At 46.1% G+C, this 27,706-nt stretch overlaps 1 long non-coding RNA gene and 1 pseudogene across 3 annotated transcripts; one reads left to right on the plus strand and one right to left on the minus strand.

The window, feature by feature from the left end:
• Positions 1–4,142: 4,142 nt before the first annotated feature.
• On the plus strand, positions 4,143–7,250 carry LOC109740142 (uncharacterized). 3 transcript variants are annotated; one of them, XR_012204992.1, is made up of 3 exons: positions 4,468–4,742; positions 4,879–6,424; positions 6,981–7,250. It is a non-coding gene; the product is annotated as an uncharacterized lncRNA (long non-coding RNA). The 3 variants fall into 3 exon arrangements; XR_002227232.4 differs by having other exon boundaries at positions 4,879–5,151; positions 5,249–7,250; XR_005772966.3 differs by having other exon boundaries at positions 4,143–4,742; positions 4,879–7,250.
• Positions 7,251–18,620: 11,370 nt separating this feature from the next.
• On the minus strand, positions 18,621–20,263 carry LOC109740144 (arabinogalactan O-methyltransferase 2-like; annotated as a pseudogene).
• Positions 20,264–27,706: the final 7,443 nt, after the last annotated feature.

The following is a 27,706-nucleotide window of genomic DNA, read 5'->3' on the forward strand; positions in this document are numbered from 1 at the left end:
TCTCTACTTGGTGCAAAGAATTTGGCTAGCATGAGGGGGAAAGGCAAGATCAACATGTTGGATGATCCATGACAATATACTTTATTTCAGATATAAGAAAACATAACCCATTACGTTGTCTTCCTTGTCTAACATCAACTCTTTAGCATGTCATATTTTAATGAGTGCTCACAATCATAAAAGATGTCCAAGATAGTATATTTATATGTGAAAACCTCTCTTTCTTTATTACTTCCTATTAATTGCAACGATGACCAAAACTATGTTTGTCAACTCTCAACAACTTTTATTCATCATACTCTTTTATATGTGAAGTCATTACTCTCCATAAGATCAATATGATCTCTTTAATTTTTTATTCTTTCTCTTCTCTTTTATTTTTATTCCCTCAAGATCATAGTAAGATAATCAAGCCCTTGACTCAAAACTAATCTTTATTATATATAGCTCACGGACTCGATTACATAGAAGGATCATAAAGCAAAACTCAAAACTAGATCATACTAAAGCTTTATTCTACCAGATCAAGATATTACCAAAAGGATTGAACTACGAAAAATGGTAAAGACAGAAGTGTGATGGTGATACGATACCGGGGCACCTCCCCCAAGCTTAGCAGTTGCCAAGGGGAGTGCCCATACCCATGTGATTATGTCTCTTTCTTCGGAGGTGAAGGAGATGGTGATGATGATGATAATTGTGCCTTCAGCTTTTTCATATTGTAATTGAGAAGAGCAATTTCCTCCTTTAAATCATCGACCTACGATTCCAGCTTCAAGATCTTGTCACATAAATCTCCTTTGCTTTTCTGCCGAAAACGAGAAGGAATATGTCGGATCACGGGTTCCGGCAAAACCCTGAAGGTTCGAACACTGGGGTGCGCGCGGAGATTTCCTCCCTACCGATCTACGCCCTTGCTCGCTAAGACCTCGCGGAAAAACTCGACGAACTCATAACACAAAGACACAAGATTTATACTGGTTCGGGCCACCGTTGTGGTGTAATACCCTAATCCAGTGTGGTGGTGCTGGATTGCCTCTTGGGCTGATGATGAACAGTACAAGGGGAAGAACAGCCTCCTGAGGTGGAGGTGTTCTTGTGCTTGGCGAGCTTGTGGATGTGAGGATGAGAGGTCCAATCCCCTGGATCCCATGCCTCTACTGTGGTGGCTAGTTCTACTTATATAGGCCCTGGTCCTCTTCCCAAATATTGAGTGGGAAGGGAGCAAACAACGGCCAATTTGAAAGGGGCCAGCTAGTACAGCTTATCCTGACAAAAGCGGTCTTCGCCTGCAAAAGGTTCTGGTGGTGACGCCGTCTTGGGCTCCATGGTGACCTCCGTCCTGCCGCCTGCTGGTCTTGGACTCATTGCACTGATATGGAAACCTTTGCTCGATGCCTCGGTACTCTGCGCCTGCGCTTGCCTCCTTAGCACCAAAGAGGAAATAGGGACGCCGCGCGCGCTAGCGCCCGCCTGGCGCCCGCCTGATCTTAATCGTCATGGCTCACGTCATGAGAGCCTCGCGAGGTTTGCCCCGCCTTGATTTCTCCGCTCCTCGTGAGGCAGCCTGGTGAGGCCGCTCCTGAGGAGGTCTTGCATCGTCCGCCTTGCGAGGGTCTTGAATGCCTCGTTGATGAAGATGGGCTGTACTGGCCTGCTAGCACAGCCACGCCATGGGTCGCAGGCAGGCAAGTCTAGCGACCCCCGCTCCCAGAACGCCGACAGTAGCCCCCGGGCCCAAGGCGCGCTCAGGCTTGGCTTCGAGGCGAAGCCAAAGGTCAAGCGCGGAGCGCTGCGGGCCCCAAAAGCCTGCGGCCTTGGTCGACGCGTGGCGGTTGATTGGACATGGGTGCCTCTGCTTCCCCACGCTGCCTCGGCAACTACTCGACTTGACAAAAGACTAGCGCGGACAGCGCTTGCCTTCACTGTTCCCTTTCGCCTTGCCTCAGGTCCCCTTTCTCGCTCCTCGCTGCCGATATCTCCAGATCTGCTCCAATCTTGCTCCGCATCTGTGACCTATGGTGCCGCGCAAGGTCAAGCCCTCCTCGGTGCCGGCTTGGTACGCGCCTGCTCTCGATGCGCCTAGCGTCTCGGAGAAGAGCCTTGCCTCCACGCGCTTGCTGACGGCGGGTGAGAGCAACGAGGGGGGAAGACGAAGCTCCGGCTTGCCTCCGACGTGCCGGAGCCTGAGGGAAGCACCTTCTTCCCCTTCTTCACGAGCAGCATCACTGCCGGGTTGGTTCCCCCCCTTTCTGATTTCTTTTTTGAGGTCCTCGACCACTTCGGGCTGCAGGCGCTGCATCTCCATCCCAACTCTACCCTCCTCTTGTCCATCTTCGCCTACTATTGCGAGGCGTATCTGGGCGTGATGCCGTCCGTGGCTCTTCTGTGCCACTTCTTCTTTCTTCGCGTCAGTGATGGTCACGTCTCCGGGTGCGCCAATTTCATCGCATCCGGCAAGGCCAACTCGATCTCGAACACCGGGAAGAGGGTTGACAACATCCGGTCCAAATGGGTCATGATGGACGCCAAGTGCGTCCACCCGCGCTTGGCATTGCCGACGGAGGCAGCCCAGTCTAACAAGGGGTGGCCTCGTGCAGAGCTCGCTGACGAGCGGGCGTCGTCGGTGTTGGTGATAACCCACAAGTATAGGGGATCGCAACAATTTTCGAGGGTAGAGTATTCAACCCAAATTTATTGATTCGACACAAGGGGAGCCAAAGAATATTCTCAAGTATTAGCAGTTGAGTTGTCAATTCAACCACACCTGGATAACTTAGTATCTGCAGCAAAGTATTTAGTAGCAAAGTAATATGGAAGTAACGATAACGGTAGCAAAAGTAATATTTTTGGGTTTTGTAGTGATTGTAACAGTAGCAACGGAAAAGTAAATAAGCGAAGAACAATATGCGAAAAGCTCGTAGGCATTGGATTGGTGATGGAGAATTATGCCGGATGCGGTTCATCATGTAACAATCATAACATAGGGTGACACAGAACTAGCTCCAATTCATCAATGTAATGTAAGCATGTATTCCGAATATAGTCATACGTGCTTATGGAAAAGGACTTGCATGACATCTTTTGTCCTACCCTCCCGTGGCAGCGGGGTCCTAATGGAAACTAAGGGATATTAAGGCCTCCCTTTAATAGAGTACCGGACCAAACATTAACACATAGTGAATACATGAACTCCTCAAACTATGGTCATCACCGGGAGTGGTCCCGATTATTGTCACTTCGGGGTTGCCGGATCATAACACATAGTAGGTGACTATAGACTTGCAAGATAGGATCAAGAACTCACATATATTCATGAAAACATAATAGGTTCAGATCTGAAATCATGGCACTCGGACCCTAGTGACTAGCATTAAGCATAGCAAAGTCATAGCAACATCAATCTCAGAACATAGTGGATACTAGGGATCAAACCCTAACAAAACTAACTCGATTACATGATAGATCTCATCCAATCCATCACCGTCCAGCAAGCCTACGATGGAATTACTCACGCACGGCGGTGAGCATCATGAAATTGGTGATGGAGGATGGTTGATGATGACGACGGCGACGAATCCCCCTCTCCGGAGCCTCGAACGGACTCCAGATCAGCCCTCCCGAGAGGTTTTAGGGCTTGGCGGCGGCTCCGTATCGTAAAACGCGATGAATCCTTCTCTCTGATTTTTTTCTCCCCGAATGTGAATATATGGAGTTGGAGTTGAGGTCGGTGGAGCGTCAGGGGGCCCACGAGGCAGGGGGGCGCGCCCCCCACCCTCGTGGACAGGGTGTGGGCCCCGTGACGTGGATTTTTCTTCCAATATTTTTAATATTTTTCAAAAAGATGTTCCGTGGAGTTTCAGGTTATTCCGAGAACTTTTGTTTCTGCACATAAATAACACCATGGAAATTCTGCTGAAAACAGCGTCAGTCCGGGTTAGTTACATTCAAATCATGCAAGTTAGAGTCCAAAATAAGGGCAAAAGTGTTTGGAAAAGTAGATACGACGGAGACGTATCAACTCCCCCAAGCTTAAACCTTTGCTTGTCCTCAAGCAATTCAGTTGATAAACTGAAAGTGATAAAGAATTTTTTTTACAAACTCTGTTTGCTCTTATTGTTGTAAATATGTAAAGCCAGCATTCAAGTTTTCAGCAAAGATTATAACTAACCACATTCGCAATCTTTTCCTCCTAATAATAAAGCACGGATTGATTCCGTGGGTTCACCGTCATAATACGATTCTTCCCGGTAATTTACACTTTCAGTTCAAATTTAAAACATATACGTGAGGTGGTACTAAATTTCGTCCGTCCAGTTTTGTTTTCACAGCTTCATATCACATGGGCCAGAAAATTTGCTATGGGCCACGGGCCGCCGCCAACGCGCGCTGGCTGCTCTGGCTGGTGGCGGGTTCAGCCTCGGCATGGACCTAAACGCTTCGTTTTTACAAAAAAAAAAAAAAAACCTATGTTTGTTTGAAATATAGTCAGCAGTCCTCTAATTCATCTTATCCAAACTCCTTCCTTTCCAGCGACGGCGGAGCACGGGCAGGTGACGGGCGGCGCCCTTGTCGTCGGACGGCTACAACAGCGGTGGAGGAGAAGGCAGACGCCGTGGGTGCGTGCTTGGGTAAGGGAGGCCACCCTTGCTGTGCTCGTGGGCGTTCATGGAGGATGGAAGGGGGGACAGCTTCTTGTGGGTGCGCCGGCTGTGCTCGTGGGCGTTCATGGAGGATGGAAGGTGGGACAGCATCCTGTGGGTACGCCGGCCGTTCGCCGCCAGCGCCGGCCGTCCGCCGCCGCCAGTCCTCTCCGGACTCCTCTGCCGTATCCGTCTCAACCTCCGACTTACTGCTGCTGTGTTGTGATTTGGATAGGAAATTGGAGGCCGGCCCTGTCCTTCTCCAACACAAATTGATGGAGCGCCCGACCCGGATTTGATTGGCTGCTATTTGTAAGGGTCCTCGGCCGGAATCTCCGTCAGGTCGTGCCCTGGGACCATAATCTCCATCATCCCGTCGAAATTGCAATTTTTGACCAAACGTCCAATGTCACCGCCGAGTTCGCCGGAGGAAAAAGCGCCGAGTTCGCTGGAGGAACAAGAACATCCGTCGAGCCGTGCAATGTCTCCTATGGCGGCTACACGAGAGGTATGTATCCCCTTGAAAGCTAATCACTCGATGGTATCCCCTGTTTTAGTCATTGTTTCTGTCCCATTGCTCTGACTGCGATTATGCTTTTTTTCAGTTAACAATTAGCTCTGCAGAATAGATATGCTAGCTACACCTAGCAAACCAGGATTAGGAGGTGTATTCAAGTGCAACATATGCGTTGATCAGCAAAGAAACATGTGTGTTTCTTAGCGTGTACTAAACAACTTTTCTCTCTGTAGTTTCTGGGGTTGTCCAACATGTGTTTCTCATATTAATGCCTTCAACACCCCTCTTTCCACATGCATGCATGTAGTAGCAGATTGCCTGATCTGTTGGCCTAAATATTCTCTTTGCGGTGCTCTTATTATTAGTTCAGACTTGCAGACCCATGTTTTTTGCTCAAATCAATCTGTCAAAACTCCATTACAGTTGCACAAGACCTGATATGCAAATGTTTGCGTGGAGCTAACTTCTCTGGGCATGCGGCCAGTGTGTATGTGCATATTTTTCAGTAGAATTAAGTGCCTGGTGCCACTTGAAAGAATAAAATAATGATCAGCTATTTTTTGTTACAGTTACGATTTAGTCAACATTGATGCCCGTCTGCAAAAAGCTTATTTTGATCTGGAGTTGCAAAGATTTTTTACAAGCACTTATAGAATGGGATGCGCCACCGCCGCCGCCAGCACGGTCCCAACAGCTGACGCGAGTCTCCACGATCGACATCGCCGTCCGTCTGTGCCCCGAGCTCGACGGTTCTCCGGCCGACAAGCGTTCGTTCGTGTTGCCGCCAGTGTTAGGCGTTGCTCGCCACCACCCCAGATCGCTGTCGTGCGTCATCGCCGCCCCAAGCTCCATGAGCTACTTGAAGAGGGAGTGCTTGGCCTGCTTCATGTATTGTCTCAAAACAACTTGCCATGCCATATTTCTGTGCTTCATGTATTGTCTGAATACTTGAGAGTTTCAAGGATCCCAAATGTTCCAAAGGATGAGCAAAGTCATGAAACGCTTCGAATTGATGATTTCCTGCCAGTTTGGAGTATGCCAGTACCACACCAAATAACTTTTGCTGTAGGACACTGAATGAATAGACGAGAGCAAGTTTCTGTGGCTTGGAGACACATGGGGCAGATGTCTGAATCAAGTATGGTCTTGTGTAAATTTCGAAATGTGTTCATTCTTCCGTTATGCAGTAGCCATCCAAAAAGAATACATTGTTGGGCACCCTTGAGGACAAAACCAGAGAGAGACTGGGATCATCAATTCCTTGGTATGTCTATCCCCAACCAAACTATGGATCATCCAACCTTCGGTCAGGTTCACTATCTTCAATCTTAGTGCTGCATATTCCTATTTGAATGATACTTGGTGCATAAAATTAGTGATTCAGAAAAATCATTTTTTCTTTGTTACGAACAAATATGCAACTCTCCTAGATAGAAGATTACCACTAAAAGAGAACAACTATTAGTCTTGGTAGGTGAAGTCAGATTGTGTACTGACATTGTTGTAATCTCTGTATCCTATTTCTTGCCAATGTTTGTGTTATTTTGCTTACACAGAATGGCCATGTTTATCTTAAATTTCCTTTGTCAATTGCCTTTAAACTAACAAATCAGGGTAATAAATAGAATGTGTTTGTTCCATTACACAAAACTGTACCATTATCTACTATTGAATAGTTGGATCATAAACTTTTCATAATTTTTGTTGTAGAAGAGCAATGTTCTACCTACTTATAACTATATGTTATTCTTGAGTTGTTATTTGTAGAGTTAACTACCCATATGTTTTATAACTATACATTATTTGCTTATACTTGCCAGTAGTGTAGCTTTCTGCTGGACCATATATCCTGCCAGGAGAAGTTTCAGTGACCAATGGAAGCTTTGATGTATTCTTTTCAAGCAAAAGTAATCGTCTATTACCCATGTCAGGTTTCGACTCAAATTGTAGTGCTTCTGTTCTATGCAATTTTATTTTCTTACTGATGCTATGTTCTGGCATTCCTTATCTTTTATGCGTGATGTGTGTCTTAGTGCTAATCTTTCCCTAATAATAAAGCACGGATTGACTCTGTGTGTTCACCGTCACAATACGCTTCTTCCCATGAATTTACGCTTTCAGTTTTTTTCCAACACGTCCATATTTTTTCCTCACCGTCACAATACGCTTCTTCCCATGAATTTACGCTTTCAGTTTTTTTTCAACACGTCCATATTTTTTCCAAAATCCAAGGTGGTCCTAACCTATCTATATATATCACTTCGTACAAAATTTCAGGGTTGGGCCGCAGCACGTCCTCTTTTTTTTACGGTCGCTTCTTTCAAAAATGGCCACACATAAAAAGTTGATATTTTGAGGATTCGAACGCGGGTCAACAGAAAAGTGCGTAGAGCGAGCGACCAACTTGGCTGGCACATTGTATGTTTCGAAAAACAAGGATTACCCACTTAATCTACCACGCCAGGAGGATTTTCGGCCGCCTCATTATTCCGGCCCACCCTGCCGAGGGAAGCCACACAACCGAACGGGCAAAGCTGGCCCAAAGCCTGGTGCAGAAAAGTATTCAATGGTGGGCTAAATCGAACTCTAAACCCTTTTAAATAGTCCCATACTGCTACCTTAAACTCAATCTTTGTAATTTATATACATCTTCGAGTTTCCTTGGTATCAAGGAGCCATCTCGGGAACCAATAAAGAAGGAAATAAGTCCTTCCATACTCCCTCCGTTTTTATTTACTCCGCATATTATCTTTGATCAAAGTCAAACTTTGCAAACTTTGACAAAGTTTATAGACAAAAGTATTAACATATACAATAAAAAATCAATACCGTTTGATTCATTATTGAATATACTTTCACATCATATAAATTTGTTCCTGTAAATATTCATATTTTTTTCTATAAACATGGTCAAACTTTATGAAGTTTGACTTCAGTCAAACTTAATATGCAGAGTAAATAAAAACGGAGGGAGTAATAAAGAAGGAAAGAGAGAAAAATAAAGAAGGAAAGAGGAGGGATTTCATGTCTCTTGACAGAATAAGGAAGAAAAGAAAGAAAAATAAAGAAGTAAAGAGGAGGGCGATTTCATGGCTTATATGACCAGAATAAGGAAGGAAAGAGGGCCCGAATTTCATGTGGAAAGAGGAGGGGGGATTTCATGTCGTATGCCAGAATAAGGAAGGAAAGAGCGCGGGGATTTTCATGTCTACACGGAGAAAAAATGGAAACCCAAGGAAGGAAAATAACAGAACTAAAAAAGGAAAGAGAGGGTCTCCAAATGTCTTCGTGCATGGAATGCCAATAGTAGCAACGACTGAAAACAAAATAAATCTTTGCTCTTATTTTTCTGCTCGACCTGCTAGCGCTCGTCACAAACTTTTACAATGCTCCTAATAAAGAAAAAATGGAAACTGGAAGCTGTCCCAAGGAAGGAAAATAACAGAACTAAAAAAGGAAAGAGAGGGTCTCCAAATGTCTTCATGCATGGAATGCCAATGGTAGCAACGACTGAAAACAAAATAAATCTTTGCTCTTATTTTTCTGCTCGACCCGCTAGCGCTCGTCACAAACTCTTACAACGCTCCTAATAAAAATAATGTTGGTCACCAAAGCACAAGCAGTTGGACTCCCTGTTATGTGTGACACAAACTCCGCACTTTACTTTGTTATATTAGCCATTGATGGAGGATCTTTGTACAATGCTCCTAATATCATTGCCCCGCAAAAAATGCTTCTAATATCATTACCCCGCAAAAAATGCTTCTAATATCGTTGGACACAAATAGTGCTATGCTACCCAGTCTCTAAACCCACCCAACACTGGTTCATGGAAATCTTTGTTGCCTCCGTAGTGAAGCAAGAATGTTGTACAAAGACTTTACTATTTTCATTATAGTGCAATATTTGTGGGGCATCACTGAGCAATGTCAACAAATATGTGCAGAAATACTCGCGACCAGGTGGATATTTTTGTGATTTAAATTGCACACACCTACAGTACACTTACGAATTTCTTTCACGGTTATGTTTTTGCACAACACATCTTTTTTATGTTGTTTCTTGTGCGGCAGTGTGAAAGATTTTAAAGAGTTTACTGATGTCACCATGTCTGGCAGTCGGTTGTGGGAGGAGGAGGGGGAAGGGTCTTGAGCTATTGGGTTCAAAAAGTATGTTTTTTTTCTTCTTTTCCTGTTGTAACGCACGGGCATTTGTGCTAGTCTCTCCCTAATAATAAAGTACGGATTGACTTTGTCGGGTTCACCGTCACAATACGCTTCTTTTCATGATTTTACGCTTTCAGTTTAAATTTAAAACATATATGCAAGGTGGTACTAAATTTTGTTTTTTTTCCTTCGTCGTTAGCCTTCATGCATTGTTCGTGGATACTGGGCGATGAGCAGAATATAAGTGGGCCTTCCAATCGAATTTTTATTCTTCTCCGTGAGTAGTTGTGCCCTCCAGCACACATGCAAAACTAACGAGTTGAAAAAAGTGTGGCCGACAGAGTCGAACCCACGGCCTCCAATATGCAAATTATTGATTGTGCGTGAGATCGAACTCAAGACCTCACCTATTGTTTGAGATGGTCAACCAACTAGGCTAATGTACGACTGTTGAATAGTACCACCTCGCTACCATGGAGTTATTCCTACACGTTCATATAGTTTGCAAATTACATTAAATATCAGCAAGTCGAGAACAAACAAAGAGGCTGATTACATGAGAAATAAACAAGGAAAGAGAGGCTAATTAACACGAGAGGAAAAAGAAAGAAAGAGAGGCGACGTGGACAGAAATAAGGAAGGAAAGAGAGAGGCTATACCAGGTGCATATCAATTAAGAGGGAAAGAGGCTAATCTTCTATATACTGGGTGTAATAAATAAAAGAAGGAAAGAGTCTAATTCCATGAGAAAGAGAAAAGAAGGAAAGAGAGGCGAAGTGGGTGTAAATAGAAGAAGGAAAGGTAGGCTAATTCCATGAGAGAGAGAAAAGAAGGAAAGAGAGGCGAAGGAGGACATTCACTATCGAAATTCTCCATGCGATCTCTCCTTTATTTATTTATTTACTGCCATTAGATGAAAAATAATCAGGACCCCACTGCAAATCTAACAAAATTGTCCATCAGATATTTCTTTTTGGAAAATGATCTCTCCTTTAGTCATTAGATTTTTTTTGAGAAATTATACAGTTATTAGATGAAAAATTCCATGAAAAATACATTAGGGAGTCCTCCCCCACTGTCCTACATGCATAATTCCACGTTAAATAAAAAGGCATCTCCTCCTAAAAGTCCTTCGTTCAGCCTTTCCTGCTCCACCGAGGCAGGGAAGAATCCGTCCTGAACTTATTCACACTTGCTAGATTTCTTTCAGATGCTTCATGAAACGTCTAAAACTTGAACTTATTCATAAACTTATATTTAATGTTAGACCCCATTATCCCTAAATTTGATGTTAACTATGTAGAGGGACAGTTCCTTGACCAGACCAATTGTGGATCATATGAACCGGTGTTTTCTCGGTTGCAAAGCACATGCGTTGTGCTAGGGAGCATGGGTGTGGTGATGGTGCATGCACCAAGTGTAGTTGAGAAAATAACTCACCATCATTACATGTCCGCAAAATTACAAGTTGGCACAGGAAGGGGCTCTCGAAGCAGCATGCTCGAGTATGATGATTAAGCTCTTCACCTTGGGATTGATCATGTTCGTTATGAATATGCGCACAACAAGACCACCATTAACAATGATGGCGAAGGGAAGAAGTGGTAATGCAGATGGGTCGGTAGGGACGTGTAAGGATTTGTTTCTCCCGTTGCAACACACGGGCATTTTTGCAAGGTGGTACTAATTCAGGTGTTTTTTGGTTCACCGTATTGGGCTGTCGGAAAAAGATCCGTTTTTTGTCTTAGCGGTAGTGGGCTGCCCAGCAGCAGGGCGTGCGTGTGTTGACTCATGTGGACGAAGCCGCATATTCTTCCTTCAATTAATAATCCCACATTGCCTTTTTACATCTAAGATCATCGGTTTATATATGTATGCCCTGGTGATTCACCAAGCGACCATGAAAATTAACAAGCAGAGGTGCTGAGGAAAAAAAGCAGGGCGCGAAGGACAAATAGAGAACTACGCCCGATGAGGGATGATTGCGGCCGCAGAAAATAATAAGCAGAGGTGCACAGGGTGATGCTGCCAAAACTAGGCAGGCGGCTCGCAAGGGAAGGGAAAGAGAATTAACTAGCAGGGGTACCCTGAATCACGGCCGGCCGTACAGACTGCGTTGAAGGCCCAAGCTGCCACCCCAGGTAGCAGAGAGCGTCGCCAACGATGCCCAGGCATGCGGCGGGGAACCCACGCGCACCTGTGGAGGTTGGTGCTCGAGGGCGTCGCCGACGATGCTGCCCAGGCCGATGCGGCGGTTACCAGGGCTCAAAGCTCGGGCGAGCTTTGAGCGCGGAGGCGAGGCGGTCGGCCGCGAGCTCGACCTGTCGGACGACGTCGGAGTCGGAGATGTTGGCGAGGATGGCGCCAGATGACTCACCGGCTCCTCCGCTGACGGGTTCCACGCAGGCCTGGAGGCGGGGCTGGGGCTTCCCTAGCAGGTCGGACTGTGCTGGAGCAGGGACATGCGTCGCCTCCCTCCCGCTTTTGCAGATCAACACAAATAAGAGAGCTAAGGAGGAGAGAGGGCCATCGTCGCAGTCATTGGCTCTTGTCGGGAGTCTCTGGCTTTTTGAGCAGAACATTGCTTTCATGGCCGGACTCCTACTAGCTATTGTGGGAGGCTGGTTGTTGCTTCTCCATAGGGGAATTAACAAGCAGATGTGGATGGGAGACATCAGGATGCCAGAGAAGCGAGGCGTACACGTGATGGTGTGGGTACGTGGCGCCGCTCGATTGTGTTAGGGGTAGTACGTGGCGCCGCTCAACCTCTGATTTATTAATGAATGGTCGGTGTGTGTTTACTGGCTGGCGGAGGCTTTTTACTCACAAGAAACACAAGGAAGTTTTTTTTACTAACAACATAAGGAAGTATTTTATTAACAAATGGGAACGGGAAGATGTGTGCGTATCTGTTTTAGACAATGAGCCTATCTGTTGTGTATGTGAAATGTTTATGTTTGGGTCAAGTCCAAATAGTACAAAAAAAGAATATAATTTTGTAAACCAAACAACCAACATTCTTCAATAAAATCAACAATGTAAAACCCCACTTTTGTTCGAATATAATAAAATTTATAGAAACAATTCCACTTCGATCTACAACTACTCTTTGATTCCGATGATAGTGCGAAGCTGAATGAGACTTCGTTGAAGGACGTGAATGCATGCAAAGGTTTAAGTGAAACTTTTTTCAAAACACAATATAGATGTCGAGCACACAAACACGTACATACACTCTGCCCTATGTACGTACACACATATCATACCCTTATAAGTACCGAGAGACTACACCGACGGGTTTTGAAATTGAAGTCATCACAAGCGCCTCACTATCGACGAGAACGTCATTTTCAATTGAAAATATTGTTCCTTAATGAGACACCAAAGTGTCAGACGTCGGGTTTAATCCCTGTTTGCATTGGGGTACCACTGCCCTATTAATCATCCAATCAGATGTTGGTTGTCATGATTAAGGCGAAACTACCGATTGAAGTAACCTTCCTTATTTATTCAGTAGCCACGCATCCATGCCCTGTAGTAATGGACAATAAAGGATGATTTGTGTTTCTTCTATTCCTCGGCATGCGCTTCCCTACCCCATCGTGCTGCACTGATGGATGTTTTGGCAGACATCTCAATTTTCTCTTCTGTTGCAACGCACGGCCATATGTGCTATCTATCCCTAATAATAAAGCACGGATTGACTCCGTGGGTTCACCGTCACAATACGCTTCTTCCCGTGAATTTACGCTTTCAGGTTGAATTTAAAACTTATACGCGGGGTGGTACTAAAAAACCGTTTCGTTCGCTGGTGACAATTGTTTCCGAGCGTAGTCAATGTTGGGCTGAAGCCAGGCGAGTCTGCTCGGTCAGACGGGCCAACTCTGGCCCATAGCTCGTCCGCCCCACACAAGCCATTTGGGCACGAACGGCGAAACTTCACGTAGAGTCGCTACCAAATTACATAATCCCACCTCGCTTTTTTATAGCAAAATCTACCAGTTTTTATATGTCCACGAGTTGCCTCATAGCAGTAGAGAGGGACACAGATCTCAGTCAGAGAGACGCGAGAGAGGGAGGTGACCATCACGCCGAGTGGCCAGCGAGGGAGCTCTCCGGAGCAGAGGTGGATGAGCTGGTCATTGACGAGTGGAGGAAGGCAATGGAGGCGTCGGAGTTGGAGGCGCTGCGAGCTGGTCAGAGATGAAGGAAATATGCCCTAGAGGCAATAATAAAGTTATTATTTATTTCCTTATTTCATGATAAATGTTTATTATTCATGCTAGAATTGTATTAACCGGAAACATAATACATGTGTGAATACATAGACAAACATAGTGTCACTAGTCTTTCCCTAATAATAATAAAGCACGGATTGACTTTGTCGGGTTCACCGTCACAATACGCTTTTCTTTTCGTGAATTTACGCTTTCAGTTTGAATTCAAAATATATACACGAGGTTTACCCAAGGTGGTACTAATCTATATACGTGCCCATGCATCAAAACCATCAGGTTCGATGTGTGTTCCTACCGACTTGGGCCTGCAGGCTGGGTCGTTGGCCCAGCTTCATTTGAACGCGAGAAGAAGAAAAATAAATGAAATTGGGACGTGGACAATGGGATTCGAACTCTGGTCTGCTGTGTAAATGCTAACGTAGCAGACCAATCAATCCAGGCTTGTGGGTATTACAACAGCGGTGTCTGGCTCTTTAACATAAAGCAAGGCGTACTGGGGCCAAGGGAGTTGGACGCTTGATGGGCACGGGAGTGCTGGGCCGAGACGGTTGCCGCGGCCCACGGGGCGGACAAGGAACAGGCCGGAGGCTTTTTCATATTTGTTTACTTATGAAATAGTCCCACCTTGCTATTTTGCATTAATTTTTACCAATTTATATACGTTCTTAGGTTATCAGGCATCACGGAGCTGCTTCGGAAATTAAGCAAAGAATAAGGCATGAATATCTCATTGAGAAACAAAGAAGGAAGGCCCATGGAAAGAGAGAGAACGGAAATAGAGGGTAATTAATTGGAAAGTAACCGGCTGGCAAATGAGATTCATGACATGCTTGATATAAGGAAAAAGAAAAAGAAAGGAAATAGACACTGATTGCATGAGAAATAAAGAAGAAAGGAAAGAGAGAGGAAGGAAATAGGAGGATTGAGGGAGGATCCTACCAAATAGAGGAAGGAAATAGGAGGATTGAGGGAGGATCCTACCAAAATAGATAGGACATGCGTATTGAGGAAGGAAATAGGAGGATTGAGGGACACTGATTTGTGGGCGCCATATATTCTTTGTTGGCCTGAAATTTAGTATCAATGGCAGGCGTACTGGCCTCATTCATATCTTATATGAATATAAAAATGATGTAGCATTTTTTCCTACATGCAATCCTCACTAAATTCACGTCATTTTTTTTCTGTTGCAGCGGACAACATGACATGTTTTACTTCCACTTATGATCCTTACTAAATTTGCACCAATTTTATAACACATTGAATGGTATGTCTGCGCATACAATCCTCACTAAATTTAAGTCATTTTTTAGAGGTAATATCACCGGTAGTCACACAACTTGCATTGGATGTGAAGTTTAGTGCTACAACTTGCAAAATACGTCTTTTTGGTCAGCTAACTTGCGTTTCGGTGCAGATACGGTCACTCCATGCGTATTCGGCGCTTGCGTGGCATGCCACGTCTGCATGGAGCCACTGTCAGTGACCGAAGACGCTCTGGAGCAACCAGCGCGTGGTAAACTTGCATGGACCCCCTGAATCTGTCTGTCAGGCGTACGGGCACCGGAGAGAGATAACAGAGATTGCTATAGAAAAGTGGTGGGTGTACAATCTTCATGACAGTTTCAGATTTTTGTCTTATTTTCATGGTTCAATTCTGTACAATGTTGTGCCGAAATTCAGTTGAAAACTGTGGCAAAATTCAGTTGAAAACTGTGCCAAAATACTGTCCAAAAATTCAGATTTTTGTCTTATTTTCATGATTCAATTCTGTACAAAGTTGTGCCAAAATACAGTTGAAAACTGTCCCAAAATACTGTCCAAAAATTCAGTAAACGTTTTGGCAAAATTTAGAACATGTACAGAACATCCAAATAAAAAGAGAGGACTGGGATTTGAACCCAGGTCCTGCCAATATTACTTGACAACGTATTGCCAATTGGGTAACGAGCAGATTCTGCTCAAATCTCTCCACCCACCAATTTTCTATAGCAATCTCTGTTATCTCTCTCGGGTGCCCGTACGCCTGACAGACAGATTCAGGGGGTCCGTGCAAGTTTACCACGCGTTGGTTGCTCCAGAGCGTCTTCGGTCACTGACAGTGGCTCCATGCAGACGTGGCATGCCACACAAGCGCCGAATACGCATGGAGTGACCGTATCTGCACCGAAACGCAAGTTAGCTGACCAAGAAGACGTATTTTGCAAGTTGTAGCACTAAACTGCACATCCAATGCAAGTTGTGTGACTATCAGTGATATTACCTCCATTTTTTACCGGTGTAACCCACGGGCATATATGCTATATTTTGTATAAATGGAGGTATAATATTATTTCGCCTCCCATTTGGTATGTCCATGTCGTTTCTCCATACTTAGTTAGGCTATTCTACCGATCGTCTATCCTAGGCCACCAGGCATCTGCCCCGTTCATCCGTGTTACGTTCCACCAATAAAAAAACAGCGCCCTCCCGACCCGTCTGTGCAACCCGGTCCAACAAATCAGACCCACCAGCCCGTTTAGGAGATGAGGCAAAAATAGTAGACCGTGATAGCAATCAAACTGCAACCTCCACTGTTCTTTGGTGTTGATCGTTTTAACCCGCAAAAAAAGGTGTTGATCATTTTAAACTAAAGTTGAATTTGGTGCTTGTTTGTGTCCTTTACGGAGTGGAACTGAACTACTACGATGTAAAATCTGGATACACAAATACAAGGCGCAAGCATTAGATTGTGCAGATGTGGCCGGGATCTCAAACACGACCGTTCGCTGGTCTGTACATGTAGACGATGCAATTCTTTATTGGTTCCAAGCTTAGGTGGAACGTTCCCGTGTAGTGGACATCGTGAGAGACAATGAGGACAAAGAAAATAAGTGGTAACAGGGATGGGACGCTAAGGGTGATAATTTGTTTCTCCCGTTGCAACGCACGGGCACTTTGCTAGTCTCTCCCTAATAATAAAGCACGGATTAACTTTGTTAGGTTCACCGTCACAATACGCTTTCTTCATGTGAATTTACGCTTTCAGTTTGAATTTAAAATGTATAAGCAAGGTGGTACTAATAAAATTTGATACGTCCCGAATGAGCGAGGCGTAGATGCATCCTCATCCTGGCGACGATGGCATCCCCGGTGGGCTCGAGCCACGACGGGTTGTTTCCGTCCAGGATTATATACAAGGAAAAAACGTTTCTTTTCCAACTTGGTCTCTGTCCACGCCACGCATTGTTGCGTCTACAAGTAGATCGACCGCGACGTGTCTCCGGTTGTGCAGCCTCCTGTTGTCTCAGTTTTATTCCTCTCCCATCTATCCTCCTTTGCGCGGGCGTGTTCCTTCGACTGGGTGCCCTCCTTGCGCTGATGATAGGAGTTCTAGATGATTCTTGTATCTCTTGATGAGGAGACTGCTGAGAAGAGTTGATCGCCGGGCCTCGGCAAGGAGCGGGCCAGTGGGGCCGAGCAGCGACACTCCGGTGGATTTCATGAAGAAGTGGATGCATCATTAAGGACGTGGCGATGGTGTTCTGGAAGCCGTCGCTGGTGTCGGAGATCGGTTGTTATGCGTGGTCCAACGGCTGCACGATGGCGGCGCAGGACACTACTTCCGCATGATAGATACTACACTATCTACACGTCCGTGAAGGAGGGTGGGACGTGCGCCGGTGGCTCTTCTGGGAGGTTATGGCGACCAGGATGGGGGGACAGAACGGCGCCTAGAGGTCGCCCTCGAGCACAACCCGGCTCATCACAGCCGCCATGGTCTCCCGGGTTTGCGCCAAGATCGACGGCTTGATGCGGTTGACTTGCTCGCTAGCACGCGTGGTACATACATGCATGTATCGGTACGTAGAACATCACCATCAAGATATGCTCGCGCTGCGGCCGCAACAACCAATTCACGGGAGTGCTCAAAGAGGATACTCTCCTCTAGCTCCTCTGTGTTAGTTCCAGCTCTGCAACAGAACTATTTTGTTTCCACCCATAAGTCATTGGTCTCGGTCAATCCATGCCATGGACACTGTCGCCGTCATCAAGCAGAAGGATTCCTTGTCATTGACAGACTGAACAGCGAGGCTTCATCTAATTTGTCATCTTAAGTCATGTTTATATTTGTCACATCTGGGATCCTCATCGTTTTCGCTATTCAGTTCGTATCGATCATCAGTTATTCAATCCATCCTAATCGGATCAGCCAGTTTGTTTTTCTCAACAATCGTTGATCGTTTGGTCATACATTAGAGTATTGATGGTATGACTTATACGTGAGGCAATTATGTACTGTAGCTGATGCAATTGTGCAATCAATTTCTCCGGTCTAAAACAATGCGAACAGCTTGGACTGCCTATAATGATTGCCTGAGTTGATGCTGCTGCACTGCCAACGGCTTATACAGGGTCACTGATTTAATCTTGGCGTGTACTACTCATGGCATCTTTATTCTTTAATAAATAGCATGACTTGGTTATCGCCTTTCAGTACTGTTCATCTTTCATGTTGATTAAAATTTTCCTTGCACTGTTTGGTGGCCGTAATTAATTTACAAAAGTGCAGAATAATTGTGCTAATGTGAAAGTCTGAGCAATTTTATTTTGGATCTAAGCACTTTAAATTTAGTTATATGGTGCAGATGTATTTGTTATAGTTTTAGTTAAGATATACCCATTTTAATATACACATTTTTATTGAACTTATCGGTCTATTTTTTGCACTAGCAACATTAAAGCAATACAAGGGAAGGAGCTTTTATAAATGCTTTCATTCATTTATTTGGTTTAATTAAGTGCTATTATATTCAAACTGATTCCTACCGCTGGGGCTGCACACGAATGTGTATATTACCAGTACACCCTCCTTGCTGTTGAGCATCGGCGCCACATCCTCCTCCTCCGCTATTGCAAGGTAGCGACGGGGGCACAACGGCCATTACATCTCCATGGAGATGCAAGCAAGGAAGAAGAGAACCCCACAGTACAAAGCACGAACAAGTAAGTACGACTTAGATCCAAAAAAGACAATCATGGTTTTTATTTTGATTTGTTGTAATCCATGCATCTGTCATTCATGTATCACTGATTCAGATTAAAACAATTATGTAATAATCAGAAAATAACCATGCACAAATGTGATATGTTTCTCAAGCAAGTTCGACTAATTACTAATGCATGCATCAATAACGAAAACACGGTTTCATATATATCTTTTTTAATGCAACTTTTGTATATGGGATGGCTTATTTGATTGAGTCGTGATTCCTTGCTCCAGCAATCAGGTCCTTTAATCGCAAGAGTAACAATTATTTCAATTTCACTTAATCATCATTCTAACTTGAAACTTATCAAAACAATTCTAACTTTACAATATGTAAATGCAAGCTCATGTGTAATATAACTCACAGTGAAGCAGCCAAGTGCCGGCACGACTGGGATAGCATGTTGAACTAGAGAACTTGGACCTGTGGGGTCTTGAGCCCCCCTTCCCTTTTTTTGAACACATCTTGAGCCCTTCTTATATTGAGCTAGATGCATGTAATTTTATTATCCCGATGCAACGCACGGGCATATTTACTAGTCTTTCCCTAATAATAAAGCACGGATTGACTTTGTCGGGTTCACCGTCATAATACGCTTCTTCCCGTAAGTTTACGCTTTCACTTTGAATTTAAAACATATACACAAAGTGGTACTATATGTTTTACGTGCCCAAACTTGTAGCTAAAATTTCCTTAAAACGTTTCCGAGACTCTGTCACCTCCGTAGCCATCGGGATAGGAGCGGCACATCTATAAGTAGCGAGATCTGAGAGAACGCTGAACCACGCCGATCGAACATCGTGGACGCCATCATGGATACGCGCGTGAGCTGCGCCGCCAAGCAGAGAAGGTCGAATGGGGGACGGCTCCGGCGGGGCTCTCGTCGGCGAACTCGTCGGCCGTCCGGCTCTCCCCTCCGCCTCTGTCCCTCTCGGCCTCTCCTCCGCCTCCGGCGTCCCCGGCCCCCCTGTAGGTGCGTCTCCATCCCAGCACCTGAGCTCCCCTGTCCTCGTCGGCCAGCAGCCGCGATGAGGCGCTCGTCGGTCGGCAGCCATGGCGCCGCTGGGTGGAGAAGATTGGCGGTGGCGTCAGATCTTCCCGTCGTCCGGTTCATCTCGTGCACCGTCACGTCCACCGCTTCGGCCCCGTCACGCGCGCGGCCGTGGTGTACATGGCGCCCATCCTCCCCGGCCCCCGGGACCTCACCTGCCCCGCTCGGCCCGTCGACGACGACCACGTCCCACCTCGCGTCGAGCACCTCCCGCGGCAAGGAGGTCAGCACCAGCCGGCAGCCCAACTTGCGCGCCGTCCCCGTCGGGCGCCGGCACACCGGGCTCGACCTCGCGCGCCGCAGCACCGCCCACGCCTCCCCGGCCGGGTCGGGGTACCTTGAAACATGGACGGCCGCCGAGCTGCTGGGGCCACGCCCAACGAGCACGCCCCGCGCGTCCTCGGCGCTGTCGGTGATGGAGGCGGTGGCAGCGCCCTGCCCGGAGTTGACCGCGGCGAGCGCGAGGAGCTGCGGCGAGAGGCCGAACACAAGCAGCCTGCTGGGCGCGCGCGCGGCCACGATGGAGCGGAGCAGCGCGAACACCTTGGCGTTGAGTCCGTCCGTGGACCAGAGGTGAAGAGCGAGGAGGTGGTGGTCCGGGACACAGCCAAGGTGCATCCTGCGCATCAATCAGAGACGAAGGCCAGGTATGTATGCAATTAATTCAAAGAGATTTACTGATTTACTTTAATGACTACTCAGGAAGTATGTGACAGGGATGTTTCTCCACTGACCCCTGGATCATGAACGCTAATTACAGTTGCGGATCAGCATATGTGTGACTGGGATTTTATGGCTGCTGCATGGCATTGGGCAATATGGTGGAATTGTTGTGGGATTTTGGATGTCTTTGCGGGTTCACAGAGATAGATGTAGGTGAGTTTTTTCAGTGCTTATGATTGTGTTTGATAATGCCTCGTTCAATGAGCGTGCCATTCGACCAATTGCGATCGTTTCGTGGCTGATGCGTTGCCACTTGGGCCTCAGCCTGTCTGTGTGAGATGTTCCAGCCCCAGCGAGTGTTTCTGTAATAAAATGTAGAAGATTATGGTTAATAGATAGTCCCACATCGTTTACTTGTAGACAGTCCCACCAATTTAAATGTGTTTGTGAGTTGACGACAACAAGTAGCATCAAAGGAGTTGGTCAAAGATGGAATAAATGGAGCGGGAGATGCTACCTCAAGAATCAAAGGAATTAACAAAGAAAGAGAACAGAGGGAACTCAGGCGATGTCATGGCCCGAGCAGAGGCAGTGGTCGACTGTGGGAGGGCAAAAGAATAGAGGGAACTCAGGCGATGTCATGGCCAGAACAGAGGTGGCGATGGACTGTGGGAGGGTGGGCCGGCAGCGGGCAAACTTGGGCGGCGTTGGTTCACCGTCGAGGTCAGGGGAGGGAAGAAAAGGAAGGAGAGGAGGCGCGGAGGAGGAGCTCGCGGCGGCAACGCCTTGCCAGAGGCGCGGGCAGCGGGGGAAGCGAGGAGATCGGGGCATGGGGGCTAGCGTGCCTGTATGGCGGCGCAAGAGGGAAAGGATCGAGCGAGAGAGGAGAGGAATTTTAGGATCGGTCTGCTCTAGGTTTTTTTTGAGCAACTTCTGGTAGGGTAAGAGAAACAGGAGATGGGCCTTTGCTAGACCAGCTAGGCAAGTGGGCCTCTCTCTCTCTTTGCTGTTTTTATTTCTTTCTAATTTAGAATAAACAGAGAACTAAAAGAAGTGAGAAAAATTCCCCTCAAGTTTTGAAGTGAGGATATTTGCCCTGGATCAATTTAAATGTGCTTAATCCAGGAACATATAGGATTTGGTCATGATGGAGGAATTTAAATTTAATTGAAAACAAATGTACACGGATCACTATGCCTCAGAGCTAGCCGAAACGCGGTTCACTCGATAGAAGATGGGCAAGTTTGGTAAAATGATGAATATACACAAAGAAATACTCCCTTCATCCCAAAATTCTTGTCTTAGATTTCTCTAGATACGGATGTATGTAACACTAAAATGTAACTAGATACATCCGTATTTATAGACAAATCTAAGACAAGAATTTTGGGACGGAGGGAGTAGTAGATGGGCAAGTCGTGTACACAAGGAAAAACTCATGAATTTATTTCCATCACGGAAAAATACTCCCATGGTTCCCGCAAGCACATCGGTTGATTTCAATTAGAAAAACACACCGTGTATGTTGCTGCCAAAAAAATAAAGAGGAATAACCCAATATGGACTCGGCGGTGAGTGATGCAACGAGGAAGCACGCCATGCTCATCAGGTTATTCCTCCAACGACACCTGATAAACGCTAGCTTCAAGACGATAGGAATAGGAATACTCTAGGACCAATCTGTCGAGAAGCATGGTCGGCGATGAGTGGGAGCCAAGACCACCATGCCATGCACACATACCACCATCCGCGTCAGCAGTTGCCACCGTCTACAAGCGTTTGTAAGAACATGAACATATGTCCATGGGGATGGGAGCTGAGCCGAACACCCATATAAAATTGTATAAAACTCACGGGCACTCACAAAATTGATGTTTGAAGCAACGATTTGAGTGTATTTTCTCTTTTCTAAATTTAAAATTAGATGCAAACAATCAAAACATCTTTAAAGAATAGGTTCAAACAATCAAAACATGTATGCTCTACATGAAAAAAAATAACTGCACATTTGAGTTTTTGTTTTCTTTTTGCAAGAAACAGTCATATTTCGGGTACAAAGACCAAGGAAGACCATGTAAAAAATACAACTACAAGTTAGAAAATCCACACTAGAAGTAGATACTCTATAGCAATCTCTATAGTGGAAAACAATGCATGCCTCTGTAACTATTGTTGGCACTATTAAACTTGATTTGGGAAATTAAGCTTTAGTAATATTTCATATTCATGGTTTATGCTATTACTGCTTCTCTGCCGTGTTGAAATGGTGGGCGTGTATCTATGTGGGCTCTTAAACCACTCTTTTCCTAAGATTGAGTTTTTTTTCTTCCGTTGCAACGGACGGGCATATTTGCTAGTAATAATAATAATATATATAATAATAATAAAGCATGGATTGACTTTGTCGGGTTCACCGTCACAATACGCTTCCCCTCGTAAGTTTACGCTTTCACTTTGTATTTCGTAAGAAGGAAGTTGCAAACCAAAACTGTTGGGTTTTTTTTTAGATTCTGAACTTCAGGGGTGGGGGTGTCTTTAGCCATGCTTATTGGATAAGGTTAGGACCATGGGCTATTTTTTTAAACTCCCGCTGCAACGCACGGGCATGTTTTCTATGCTATAAAAAACACTAATCTGCTTAACCTTATTACCGATGTTTATTAAAATTGGATATATAAAATGGTGCATAATGGAACATGAAGCCAGTTGTGCCCTTTTTTCGCCCGGTGCAACGCACGGGCATTTCTGCTAGTAATAATAAAGGACGGATTGAGTCCGGCCGGTTCACCGTCGCGGCGTTTTTGCACAAAGGCCACTATGGTTTTTAGAAATCAACCCGCCGTCCCTATTTAAGTGGATCTGAAGAAACGTTTCGGTTTTGTAAATTAACCCCTGCATTTGTAAAAATTGCGTCCGCGCTCCTTTGTGCATCTTATCCAGTAGCAGGAGATGGTGGAAGGGGAAAAACTTCGGCTGGGCTCCTCGGCGAGCACGGCTGCGCCCGCCTCCACTCCCTTTCCAGCCGTGGCGAAGGACGAGAATGTGAGGGGCGGCGGTCGCGGCCGGCCTCCACTCCCTTCCAAGCCGTGTCGGAGGACGAGAAGGTGAGGGGCGGCGCCCGCGGCCCTGGTCTAGGACGAGGCGAGCGGCTCGGCTGGAGGTCGTCAGGGCGGGCGCGTTGTCGCTCGAGCGGGCGGACGAACGAGAGGTAGTTGGTGGCGGCAGGTCCGGCCGAAACGACAACGCCGGCTAGAGTTGGAGTCCCGCTAGGAGGGGTCTGCAGGCGGCGGAGCCGGCGCATCGGTGTTCGCTCTTGCAGCCGCTCGGCGCCATGGCTGCTCCGGCAACGAGAACGGGGAGAGGTGAAGTGAGGGAGAACAGAGAAGGAGGGAGGAGGCGCGGCGGAGGTCCTGCCGGCGGCGGCTCGGCCTGCAGGCGCGCGGGCGTAAGCAGGTGGCTCTGGATCGAGCCCTTTCTTGCTCGTTAGTATTTTTTTTACCCCGGCGGCATGACCTGCAGGCGCGCGGGCGCAGGTGGCTTGGGATTGGGATCGAGCCCTTGCTTGCTCGGGAGATTTTTCTTTTTTGACCCCTTTCTCGGTGTTCTTTTTTATATCCGGAGGTTTGAGGCTTTGAGCCCTTGCTCGGTCGTCAGGTGGAGCACGCAAAAGCACATATACGTACTGGGCCACACAAAATTTCTGTCGTCGGAAGGCATACGAGTGCGTCTCTAGGAACAAGCGAAGCTACCTCACGGAGACGATTCGTTTAGTTATTCAGTAGTCCCATATCTCTTATTTATACTTCATCCGACCAAGTTATATATGCCTATGATTTCAAGTCAATAAGCACCTTAAAAATCAACAAAAGTCCGAGGTGTTGGATCCGGTTTGCTCTTTTTTTTAGAACGAAGGCTCAAGGGGAGCCCGGCTTTGAATTAACGAAGCCATCAACCGGCCAGGATTACACGAGGCCACCAAGCAACAGCGACCGAAAGGTACAATGGAGCTGAGTGAACAGCTAACAATGCCACACACATTACAGCTGCAAGAAAAATTACATGAAGAGTCCTGCTAGTAATGTCGAAGCCTACTGCACATAGCCAGCAGAGAGAGGAGCAACAGAGAAGCCTCGATGATCAGCCGATAACCAGAGAGAGTTGAGCACTGTCTGTAACCAGGGACAAGGGAAGAACATCGCTCCCAACGCTGAAGAGGAACCCTTTCCTCTCGCCTAGGCTCGAAGGCGCCGCACCGTTGGATCGTTGGAGCTCACCCGAGAACTAGAGCAGATGTCAGCCGGATCCCCATCGCAGACAAGAAGCACTACCCTCGCCACGCCGCTGGCACACACCACAGCTGCACTGCCACCTCTCCTGAGCCACCATGAGCCGAAGGATAGCCGTTGGGAGGTCGCCGGATAAGAAAGCTGCAGAGGCCAAGAGGCGGAGCAAGGGGAGCACCAGGTCCCGTCCCAGTGTCCACAGAGAACACTTGCAGGAACGAGCACCCTCCACAGAAAAAAAAACGCAAACTTGGCCTCACCGCCGACAGACACCCACCATCCACATCGCCCCACTCCCGAAGAACCAGACACCCCAGACGGCGCCTCCAACGAGGACGCGACGCGCTAGGCGCCACCGTCGGCCAGCCCGAGACGGGCTTTGGGTTTTCACCCGGGGTCTGGGACGAGGGTGAAGAGGAGAGCCCTCAACGACGCCTCCAGAGAAGTACACGACGCGCACACGCGCCGCCGCTGTCATGGCCGGAGGACCGGCCAAGGGTTTCCCCCGGGCTCAAACCTGAGCACCCGCACCCCACCAGCACCAGATCTGGCGACCAAAGTCGCAGAAGGGCACGACCGGAGGGGAGGAGAGAGCAGGGGAGGGGGACGGGAGATCTGGTTTGCTCCTAGAAAAGAAAAATAAGGAAAGGAGTAAATTCTTGAGCACAAGAAGGAAACGAGTTAAGAAGGAAAGGAGTGAATTCTGCTCTTATTTGAGCGCAAGAAAGGGGGGAATCTGCCCAAGAAGGAAAGGAATTAAAAATATGGAATAATTTTCCCCTTGAAGGAAATAAAAAGTTCCGATGTCCTAGCCCAGGAAGAAAAGGAATTAAAATCAAAAGAAAAAAAAATAGAATTAAAGAAATTATTCACTGTTATGAATGTGCACGGTGAACCTCATGCAATAAAGGTTTGATTTTTGGCTCCTGTCTGTATTAATTTTTTGCTAATTTTTTTAAATAATACATTTTTTTATTAAATTACAGAAATAATATGCCGAAATTATTATTTTCAAAAATAATACACCGTCGGCTCGCTGCAGGCCGACTGGGCCTAATCGGCCCACAGCAGGCCGATCGGCTAGCAGCAGGCCGACTGCAGGCCCGGCTGGCACGCGGCGGCCTGTGGTTGGTCGGGCCACGTCGCGAGGGGGAGGGAGTGGGCTGTCGGTGCGGTGCTCCCCTGTCGGCCTACCGCCCGCCGATCGGCCAGCTGCTGGCCGACAGGGTGCTGCCACCTGACGCGCTGGCCGGCCCATGCCTTATCCTCCCCTTCCTCCATTCTTCTTCTCCCCTTGCTCGTTTCTTCTGTGTTCTTCCCTTCTCCTCTCTCTACAGAAAAATGGCACCCATTTTATACACCTAAATGAGCAAGATTTTCGCGATTTTGGCACCGTGAATGGGTTCAACTCATTTAGGGCAGCCAAAAGAGGTGTCGATCTACTGATGGGGTAGCTCGTGGTGGTCGTGGTGAGCATTTTGGTGGAGGTGGTGGTGGTGAAGTTGGGGCAGTGTGGTGGTGATGAAGTTGGGGCAGTGTGGTGGAGGTGAAGCTGTTGTTCGTCGTTCTTCGTTGGTGCCGGAGCACCGGCAGTTTTTCGTTCGTCGTTCGTCGTTCTTCGTTCGCACGCACGCTTCAAGGGTATATTTCAGCCCACATTTTATTTTTCGTAGGTCCTCCCGTAGTATACGTAAATATTGTTATTTGCCCCGGTAGTATATGTAAATATTTGTGTGCGATTATTGTTATTTGCCCCGGTAGTATACGTAAATATTGTTATTTGCCCCGGTAGTATACGTAAATATTCTTCGTTCGCACGCACGCTTCGTTCGATGTGAAATTAAATTTGTGTGCGATTATTGTTATTTGCCCCGGTAGTATACGTAAATATTTGTAGTTGCTACGGCAAATATTCGTAATATAGTTGTAGGTGTGTGAATTGTATTAGTTGTTAGTGGGGATAATAAGTTGTTGCTTAATACTTGACACGTACACAGGTGCGTGATAAGAAGTTGGAAACATGAATAAAAAGTTCGAAAGAAGAGACAAGTTTTTTTTAAGAGTTCGGGTCAGCATGTGCATAGCATGTCAGTGTGATGGAAATTTAACAAGCAAACAAAAAATGGAAAAAGTACAACTACATGTTAACCTTTATTCTGCGTATTTTCTAAAGTCCATTAACTAAAGTACGTCTCAATGCCACACTGTTTTTTTTAAACTGCCACGCTGTAGTTTAACCCATAACAAGCAATAGCACCCCGCTAATGCCTCAACGTGGGCCTACTAACAAAAAAACTTCGGATAAAAACTTCTATGCAAGGAAGAATTTTACATGATCGTAGAAAAAAGACGCATGCCTTTTTTTAAATTATTCTTAAAATAGATTAAAATAAAAAATACATCAACATGGGCCATATAATTCAAATAAACTGAATTATCATATTTGTCGGTTATATTATTATTATTATTTGAGGCCTATTTATTATTAGTAAACATGGGCCTATTTATTATATTATTATTAAAACAAGAGTCAAGCAACTCATCATAATCGTCCACCTAGATTAAATTATATTGATCGTGAAATTTACTATGATGCTGGTAATATATAGACATGTCTAATACTTGTATTGCGTTGTTGAAAAAAAATAGGTGATCGAGATGTCCGATGTAGTGAAGTTGAGATTTTACTATGGTCCTGGTACTGTCCAAACAAATGAGTTGGGAGCAGATCTGAGTGAATTTACTCACATAGAGGTGGCAATGAGCGCACCACAAACATGGTCTGTTAGTCAGTTGAAAGAATGGATTGCGGCAAGTTAAGGTCTTGATACTGAAACACACACCGTCGGTGTTCATGCATTGTGGACACGGTCAAGTACAAAAATTTACTTTTATTTGAGGCCAATAGAGGGAGACTCCGATTGGGTGCGGTGGTTACAAGGTTGTGAACGAAGGGGATGCAATCCTGTTGCTTTAGTGCTTCCCGTCGTGAAGGAGGTCACTGCACATGAAGGCGAGGGTGGCTACGAAGGACAGAGCAGTCAGGTAGAAGGAGGAAATGCTTATGGTTACGGAGAAGGACAGAGCAGTCAGGTAGAAGGAGGAAATGCTTATG

This window comes from Aegilops tauschii, chromosome 3 (assembly GCF_002575655.3).
Source record: "Aegilops tauschii subsp. strangulata cultivar AL8/78 chromosome 3, Aet v6.0, whole genome shotgun sequence".
NCBI lineage: Eukaryota > Viridiplantae > Streptophyta > Magnoliopsida > Poales > Poaceae > Aegilops > Aegilops tauschii.